Source organism: Hevea brasiliensis, chromosome 12 (genome assembly GCF_030052815.1).
Source record: "Hevea brasiliensis isolate MT/VB/25A 57/8 chromosome 12, ASM3005281v1, whole genome shotgun sequence".
NCBI lineage: Eukaryota > Viridiplantae > Streptophyta > Magnoliopsida > Malpighiales > Euphorbiaceae > Hevea > Hevea brasiliensis.
The window spans coordinates 39,337,638-39,347,567 of NC_079504.1; the positions used below are offsets into that span (position 1 = coordinate 39,337,638).

The following is a 9,930-nucleotide window of genomic DNA, read 5'->3' on the forward strand; positions in this document are numbered from 1 at the left end:
GTGGCCGACAAGGGGGAGGCGTGAGGGTGGTGCACCAGTAACTAAGGAAGGGAGGGGAGGTGGTTGGTCGGCTGGAGGAGGATGTAGGAGAGAGAATCAAAGGGAAGAAGGAGAGGTGCCACGAGGGAAAGGGAGGGGGAAAGAAAAAAGGAAAGGAACCAGTTTAATTCCGCCAGTCCGATTCAAGATACCCAATTTTGAATTTTTACCCTATCTTGGGACAAAAAACGAGACCCAAACATTTTGAAAAAATTTTAAAAAACTCTAAAAAATTTATGAAGTCTAAATATATTTTTAATTCTTGCCATGTGGTCTTTAAGTTATTATTTTTTTTAAATCGACAAAGTTTATTATTTTTTAAAATCAAATCAGATTTTAAAAATTTTAAAAATTTTTAAAATTTCAAATAAATTTTTATAATTCTTAATATAATAAAATATTAATATTTACATATAAAATAATTATTTAAAAATTCGGAGTGTTACAAAAAAATAATTTACCCTATAATAATTCTCATTGTTCTCATACTTAGATTTCACGAAATTATTGTCAAGGAACAAGTATAAACGTGTAAAACATATTTAAATTAAAATTAAAATTATTGTAATAATATTATGCATACTGTAATATCTAGATTAACAAACTAAAACCAAATTTACTAACTTGCTAATTAATCAAATATCACTGTAATGACAGTCCCAGCGTACAGCTCCGGGAAATAAGAGTAAGCACTCTCAATCAAATTCAACCAAATTAAAATTTTATTTAATTTAATTTTTAACAAACAGAGGTTCTGTTTGTCTTAAAAAAAATTATTTTCCTTTTCATATTTTTTAATATTTAAAGTATTTAGAAAATAAATTGATAAAAAATGTTTTTCTAGTTAAAAAAAATAAATCATTTCTATTTTTTAAATTTAATAATTCTATTATAATATTTTTCATATACAAATTATTTTTTACAAAATAAATAGAATTAAAAATATTAATTGAATTAAATTGAATTTAAAAAAATAAAAATTAATCAAAATTGAAAATATTTAATTAATTATTCATTATAATTAAATTAACTGAAAATTTATAATATATATTAATAGTATTAATTAATTAATTATTAAAAAAATATGATTATAATATTTTTAGTTAAAAATAATAAATATAATTTATTATTAATAATAGTATAATTATAAATTAAATAGTATTAATATATTAATTATTGAAAATTCATTTATTTCTATTAGTTTGGTTCTTACATAAAAATAATAGAGTTAATAATTAAAGGTAATTTTTTTCTAGAAAAAATATTAATTAAAGATTCAACCAAACTTATATATATATATATATATATATATATATATATATATATATATATTACCAAAAATTGTATTCCATTAGATGAAATAATATTTAAAAGGCACAAGTCACTAAAAAACATAATGCTACATAAATCTCCAACTCAAACATAGCAACAAGCCCAAATCCTGACATTCGTAATCCCCAGACACTAATATCCATGGATCTTTACTAAAAAGGTTGAGCCCACCGACTCCACCGACACCAACAACTTCTGCACTAAGGAGTTCAGGTGCCACATTAATTATAGGTAGCGGACGTAAGTAATTTATGCAAATTAATATATTTTCATAAAATTATCATAATTTTAATAAGAAGTATTTTCTATTTCGGAACTGACGCGTGTATACTTTAGGATAAAAAAAAAAATCTTATGAGGAAAAAATGGCAAGATAGCTGGAAAACAGTAAATATGTAGAGGAAGTGTACATACATTAGAGAGATGTCAAAAATACATCATTCAAACACAAATTTCCTTCCTGATTAACACATGCATGCTTAAATGGGACAGAGAAAATGCAACAAACCAGAAGAAAACCTTGGAACAAGGCTAGTGCCAGATGAATCTAGAAAAGGGCAATAGCAACAATGATCAGATTTGACACTCACCTTTGTGACTGCTAGCCAAATCTGTTCCGAGAAAGTTCATAGCAAACATTAGGGGAAGCCATTTCCAACAGACAACACTTCTTTATACAAACTAAAAAAATCTTATCCAAAAGGGGTACTATGACTCCATAATCGGAGACAGAAAAGAAGCAGGGAGAGAATCTATGATCAAAATGGTCAGACCTCCTCTTAAATGGTACTTTTGACGAATGTTGTTTCGAGAGAAGACGGGATGTTTCAATTGTTTTTTTTTTTTTCCTAATTTGTTTTTACTAAAATAATTAAATTTTATTGAGTTGAATTATTTATAATTAAGTAATGCACGCTGAAAATGATAAAATAGAAAAATAAAATTAATTAATAAATAAAAGGGACGGCACGTTTTAGAGATGGTGAGGAGTGGATGCAAGACAACCACTACTGGCTAAAGTTAAAATAATTCACTCAGATGTCAGATCTCTACCATTTCTTCACAAATAATATATTATTAAATGCATTTTCAATGCACACCTACTTTTGACTCTCTTCAATTCCATGTGGGAAGCCTCATTTAAAGCCTCTCTGCCCTCCGCCTCTGCTTCGCCACTCTCATACATTCCATAGTCCATAACATTGCCATACCTGCAAGCTTCTCTCTCTTTCAGCTCTGGTTATTTAAGATTTCTCTTCAATTCCTCTGAAACTTCAGCTTTTCACGGTTTCTGAAGCAGGAATTTCTCTCCATTGATAAGAAGTTTACTTGCTCTTCTCTTATGTGAGTTTTGCTTTTTTCCTTCTTCTTTTCAATCCTGATTTTTCCCTGTTTTTGCAGCTTATGAGACTTATTCTGTGAGATAGATTGTTTGATTTGGTAAAACTCGTTTGGGTTTGAAATTTGATTTCACTGTATCGGGAACTCGATGAAACTTGCAATTATATATTTTGCTATTTTCATGTTTAAAAACAAAAAAGAATAAAAAAATCTGAAAATTCTTTTGATTGACCGAGAAATCGTGTGATCATTACTCTTCAGTTTTGGCTATTTCGCTCCACGTTTTCATTGTTTGGCTAATTTCTTTTGTGGTTATTTTTCTTTTTCTAAATTTCCATCGTGGATTTTTATTAGAAATGGAAAATAAAATAAAGTAAATATTTTATTTATTAGGAAAGGGCCGGGTGGAAGTAGCTGGACATGTCTTGTAGTTAGGCCCAGTCGTGAATTTAGTCAATTTGCCTAGATATTAATCGAAGAGGTGAATGTTTCATCATCGCGCTTTTCATGCGCGTGTTTGACACCTTCCATTTTGTACTTTTCTTCTTTTGGGGCCATAAAACTTGTAGGATGGGCCCGCGTTGCTAATGTTGGGGGTGTAGACCGGAAAGCTATGTGGTATGGTCGACATTTAAGTAGGGTAATTTATATGTAATGGCAAATTAATTATGTGTAAATAAATATATTAATATAATTATTAAAATTATTTAGAAAAAACTGTTAAGTAGTTATTATTTTATAGGATTCACTATTAGGTACTTAATAGTATATAGTTGAGTTTAGCATGGATTCAAATCCAATAATAGTCCCACAATAAATATGAATTTGGATTTTATAGATTAGATATCTATTGCTTGAATAATTAATCAAATATAAAAAGTATATATTGTTATAATAATATTTATAAATCTTGAAATATTATATTTTAAATACATAGAATTTAATATTTTTATAAGATTATTAAATTTTTAAAATATAAATTATTAATAATTTTCTTTTTTATAAATTATTAACTAAATTACATAAAACTAAATAGGTTCGGGTAGTATTTGAGAAATGATAATTGAGTTTGGAATAGTACGAGTAGTTTATAATGAATTTTAATATGGTTGAAAACGCACTAAAATATTAAAATTATTAATTGGGTTTAGGTTAGGTAGGGTGATTAGGTATTGCTATTCATATTTGAAAACGAAGGTATAAAGAAAATTATTATTATCAAATTAAAAAATTTTATGAAATTAACTTTTTGATTCAATGGAGGCCTAATATCCAAGTTAAAATTGGTTTATGGGAAGTTTCCTTTTCCATTTCTCACCATAAATGTGATTAATTCATAATGGCAGATAGAGAGTTTCAAATTTGATGCCTCCCTACTTTCTACACGGTTAATTAGATAAGTAGACTCAAATTCAATACTTCCCATTTCCTTCGCCTTTACCTATCAAGCTACCTTCAATTGGCTTTTGGATTAACTCTTGCGACAGGAATAGTTGGTATATGAATTCTATTCATAAAAACTTTAAGGATGTGCATTGAAGTCATAAGTACATTTTAGGGGCGGGCTGAATTGTAATGTTTTAAGGAATATAAATTGTAGATGATAAATTTAGGACATGTTTGGCATTACTTTTGCACATAAATATTATATGTGCATGACTAGAATTTGAGTTAGAGTTAATACCTATTTGCAAAAGTTTATCAATACAACTCAATAATTATTTGCAAAAGCTTGAAATATTCAAATATGAATTTTTTTTTCAAAATCAAAATTTGGGTTGTGAAAATCAAATTCTAAAAATCTATTTTTGCTTAGATAAGAGAATTCCTTCTAACATTTTTAAAAAGTTGCTATTACCAACAACAATGCCAAATATGCTCTTAGGGTATGTTTGACATTGATATTTAATGTAGCTATCAAATGTGGATAACAATAGTTTGAGTTAGAGAAGGAATAGCTATTTGTAAAAATTTGTCATTGCAATTCAATAACTATTTGCAAAAACATCAAACATGAACTTTTTCCAAAATATGCTTTTGGCATATGAAAAAAAATTGTAAAATTCTATTGTCTATTAACAAAAATTCCTAGTAACTTTTTGTCCAAAAAATTGCTATTAGCAACTACAATGGCAAATATGCTTTTAATATGGTGCATAGAGGTTGAATTTGGAATGACTTCTAAAGGTTATAATGTAGGTTGTAGTTTCCATTATGGATAATGTTAGTATTACTCTTCATAATGTTAGTATTACTCTTCATAAACATTCTTATGTAATCGAAATTTTGCACTTTGTAAACAAGGAACTTTGTAGGGGAAAAAAAAAGTGTCTCAATGCATTAGTATGGTAAATGCCAATAAATTATTTTCCTTGCATTTTTTCTAGAATGTAGTTAAATGTAATAAAACGTAATTAAATAGCATAGTAAACTAACATTTTTATTTTATTTCTTACATTACAATTTATCATGGTTTACCAAACACAGTCCTAACATATTAAGCCAAGGTTATTTTACAATACAAGTAGGCTCTTAGCAATTGAATTGGTATGATATTACTTGTCAGCAATTGAATGATTTGGAAAGTATTGACGCAAGAGGCAAAGCCCCCAATCAATTCACTGTTGCAATAATAGCTTGAGTAGTCAAATTAGTCAATCTTGTTCAAAAGATTGCAACACACTAAAAAATATGGCCTTTCCTTTTTCTTGACTTCACAAGAACATAATACCATCCTTTAAAGTTTCACATTTCACGGTCTTGTTTGAGTGCCTCACATTCACAAATTTATACTGGCGCACTAGAGCATAAAAGGTGTGTGCCTATGTGTTGTTCTTGATGGCTTGGCTACATAAAATTTGGAAAGCTTGGACTAGTGAACAATATAATGTGGAAAGTGTTATTTATGCCATGAATTTGACTTTTTATATTTTGAAGTTGACATTATGTATTTGTGGCAGGTTATTGTTTCAAAGTTGTAGATGATAAATCTAGGGCATGTTTGGCATTACTTTTGCACATAAATATTATATGTGCATGACTAGAATTTGAGTTAGAGTTAATACCTATTTGCAAAAGTTTATCAATACAACTCAATAATTATTTGCAAAAGCTTGAAATATTCAAATATGATTTTTTTTTTCAAAATCAAAATTTGGGTTGTGAAAATCAAATTCTAAAAATCTATTTTTGATTAGATAAGAGAATTCCTTCTAACATTTTAAAAAAGTTGCTATTACCAACAACAATGCCAAATATGCTCTTAGGGTATGTTTGACATTGATATTTAATGTAGCTATCAAATGTGGATGACAATAGTTTGAGTTAGAGAAGGAATAGCTATTTGTAAAAATTTGTCATTGCAATTCAATAACTATTTGCAAAAACATCAAACATGAACTTTTTCCAAAATATGCTTTTGGCATATGAAAAGAAAATTGTAAAATTCTATTGTCTATTAACAAAATTCCTAGTAACATTTTGTCCAAAAAATTGCTATTAGCAACTACAATGGCAAATAGGCTTTTAATATGGTGCATAGAGGTTGAATTTGGAATGACTTCTAAAGGTTATGATGTAGGTTGTAGTTTCCATTATGGATAATGTTAGTATTACTCTTCATGCACATTCTTATGTAATCGAAATTTTGCACTTTGTAAACAAGGAACTTTGTAGGGGAAAAAAAGTGTCTCAATGCATTAGTATGGTAAATACCAATAAATTATTTTCCTTGCATTTTTTCTAGAATGTAGTTAAATGTAATAAAACGTAATTAAATAGCATAGTAAACTAACATTTTTATTTTATTTCTTACATTACAATTTATCATGGTTTACCAAACACAGTCCTAACATATTAAGCCAAGGTTATTTTACAATACAAGTAGGCTCTTAGCAATTGAATTGGTATGATATTACTTGTCAACAATTGAATGATTTGAAAAGTATTGATGCAAGAGGCAAAGCCCCCAATCAATTCATTGTTGCAATAATAGCTTGAGTAGTCAAATTAGTCAATCTTGTTCAAAAGATTGCAACACACTAAAAAATATGGCCTTTCCTTTTTCTTGACTTCACAAGAACATAATACCATCCTTTAAAGTTTCACAATTCACGGTTTTGTTTGAGTGCCTCACATTCACAAATTTATATTGGCGCACTAGAGCATAAAAGGTGTGTGCCTATGTTTTGTTCTTGATGGCTTGGCTACATAAAATTTGGAAAGCTTGGACTAGCGAACAATATAATGTGGAAAGTATTATTTATGCCATGAATTTGACTTTTTATATTTTGAAGTTGACATTATGTATTTGTGGCAGGTTATTGTTTCAAAGTTGAATTCTCTCACTCTTTGGCCCATATTTTCTTATATCAAATCTTAGCTTCCACAAACTTATCAAATGGCTTCACCTATGGTAAGAAATGAATCTCCAATAAAAGACTTAAATTGTAACGCATTCTTCACTTCCATTGTAATTTTTCTGTCTTGAACTATTTAGGCTTTTTTTAAGCTCCCTCCATTCTGATAGTCCTATTGAAATTTGGAATTGTGATGTATAATGAACTGTGTTTTAAAAGTATAATTTGCTTGATAGATGTCTTCCATTTGTATATTCACTATTAAAATGTTTGTGCTATGCACAATTTGTTAATCATTTTTATATATAATTTTTATTTTTATATATATAATTTTAAATTACATCTTACAAGATGTTAATAGTTTTGTATATGTAATTTTAATTACGTTATATTTGATTTTCAATTACCAAAATGATATATAATGCGAAATCATGTCAATAATATAAAAAAATTATAAAAAATCAAGCACACAATTTCTTAATGCATGATGCACATTGTGGTTGTAAAATTTTAGTTTATTGTTAGTTTGATTTTGTTATTTCTAGTTATAATTCTGGCGCAATAGTTGTTCTTTGCATGTGATTATTAATAATTTTATATGTCATTTATAATTACAATATTAAATTGTTATTGTTATTATCATTTTAATTGTAACATATATTAGAGAGTTTTTTTTTTTATATATACTTTTATATTGAATTATGTTTTATTTATATTTATTGTTTTATTACATTTACATATAATATATATTTAAATACATGTTTATATTTTTATTAAATTCACATGTGTAAACTACTAAATCTCTTTATATGCAATAACTCTTTTTCATCATTTCTCTATTTTTAATTTTTATTTAATTTGCAACAATAACTTTTATACAATAGCACTATTAAATGCATATTAGAATAAGAAAATAAAAATATAATAGCATTAAACTAGATTAAGCCCTATTAAACACAAGTAGAAGAGAGAGGGTGCAAAGCTTTTTTGCATATATAATATAATGTTATTTTTTGTTGCTTGAATTTTGGATATATTTTTTTATGGGCCCGAATTGTGACCCGACCCAAAGTTTCACGTTGCTACTCGATTGGAATAAAAAGTGAGATCTGTGGTGGTAGCAGAAGGCATGGGCCAATCGGTATAAATATTGTAATATTCTACCCTTTGTGGTAGAGTTGTGAGATATTCAGGAAACATGCTGGGGTTATGGTTTGAGAGTCCTTATTGATTATATCTTGCTCTTTTTCATCATAGTGGAACTTTTTCTCTTATCTTGCCCATGGACGTAGACCTTAAGGTTGAACTACGTTAAATCATTTGTTATTCTTCTTCTCTTTTCAATACTGTGTGATTATGCGATTTATGTGTGTGCCTTAGATTTGCGTGCTTGTTATAACATATAACATGTGACACCTTCTTAGAAAGCCACATGGCAAGCTCTTAGAAGAGCTTGGCTTGCTTACATATACACACACGCGCACACACACGCGTAAAGTACACACCTGCACACACATACACACCTGCACACACAATCACAACTTTGCTAACTTCTGTTTATTCTCTTTCCTATCAACTTTATAACCTCTCTAACGTTATTATCATGTGTAAACATTCATCAGCATTACTGTTTTCTGTATGTTAAAATTATTTTGGAGACTGTGTTCTATAGAATAACTGTACTTGGAGAAGGGAATGTGTGGAATAGTAGTTTCAATGCATTACCAACAACTTAGAGCCGAGAGAAGTATTTGTATGTCATTTTGATAATGTTTTGTGCTAGCAAAAACTAGATCTCTCCCATTGGTAATAGATAGAACTCTAGCATTTTATATGAGGTGTCATAGCAGTGTTGAATTTTCTTGTTGAACATAACAATTTTTTTATTTTGAGTGGTTTCCTTCAGGTTCCATCAAATAAGAAATTTAAGAGGACACAAACAAGGAAATCACATTCATGGTGGTGGGATAGTCACATCAGTCCGAAAAATTCTAAGTGGCTTGCGGAGAATCTCGAGGGTAAGCAACTAGGCTGCGCTTTACCCCCTCCCTAGTTTTTCCCCCAAATTTGTTAAGATAAAGCATAAAGATCAGTAAATGGTGCCTTATGACATTGTGAGTCATATTACAGCCCATTTTTCCAGGTCAGCTTACTTGAAAATTCTTGTTAAAGATGTTTTGTCGAAATAATGATATGGTGTATTATGCTATGAGTAAAATTTCTGAAGCCTGATTTGATGTTGTTTAAGCATTTTTATCTCCCAAAAAGTAGAAGGGAGAGCAAATAAAATAGGTGGTGATTGAACCATCTTGTAATATATATTTCAAATAAATTCGAGGCAGCTCCTTGGAAGTTGAGATTGTATCGATCATAGAATCTCCCCTCTTTTCCTTCCATGCACTCTCTCACTCTCATAGTTAAAAGGACATTTTACACATTATGAATTAATAGGTCCATATTTCTATGTGGAATACACTTTTCATGGATTCATATACCGATGAGAAGCTTTAGTTTAGAAGTTATACTTCTTCACAATATATGCCTAATGCTGTGTCTTAATAAAAATGTCTCTTGCCTATATTTTAGATGCAAAAATTCTGTTGCCTATATTTCTGTACAATATATGCCTATTGCTGCGTCTCAAACAAAATGTATTCTGCCAATATCTTGGGATCTGCCTCGTATTTTGTTTCATGTCCAAAAAGAGTCCGTCCCTAAATGAAAGTCCTAAAAGAGTCATGGTTAAAACTAGTAAGGTAGGCAACGGTTTGATAATTTTAGCCATTTCCTCTGCAACTAACCTTTATTAATTCTAAATTGGGCATAGCTTTGAGTGATTGCTATTACTCAATCCCAACAG

The 9,930-nt window shown here is 29.0% G+C and overlaps 1 non-coding gene across 1 annotated transcript; it reads left to right on the top strand.

Annotated features, from left to right (window-relative positions):
• Positions 1 to 2,452: 2,452 nt before the first annotated feature.
• On the top strand, positions 2,453 to 9,924 carry LOC110653486 (uncharacterized). The gene is made up of 3 exons (XR_009142105.1): positions 2,453 to 2,715; positions 7,031 to 7,126; positions 8,977 to 9,924. It is a non-coding gene; the product is annotated as an uncharacterized LOC110653486 (transcript).
• The last annotated feature ends 6 nt before the right edge of the window (positions 9,925 to 9,930 follow it).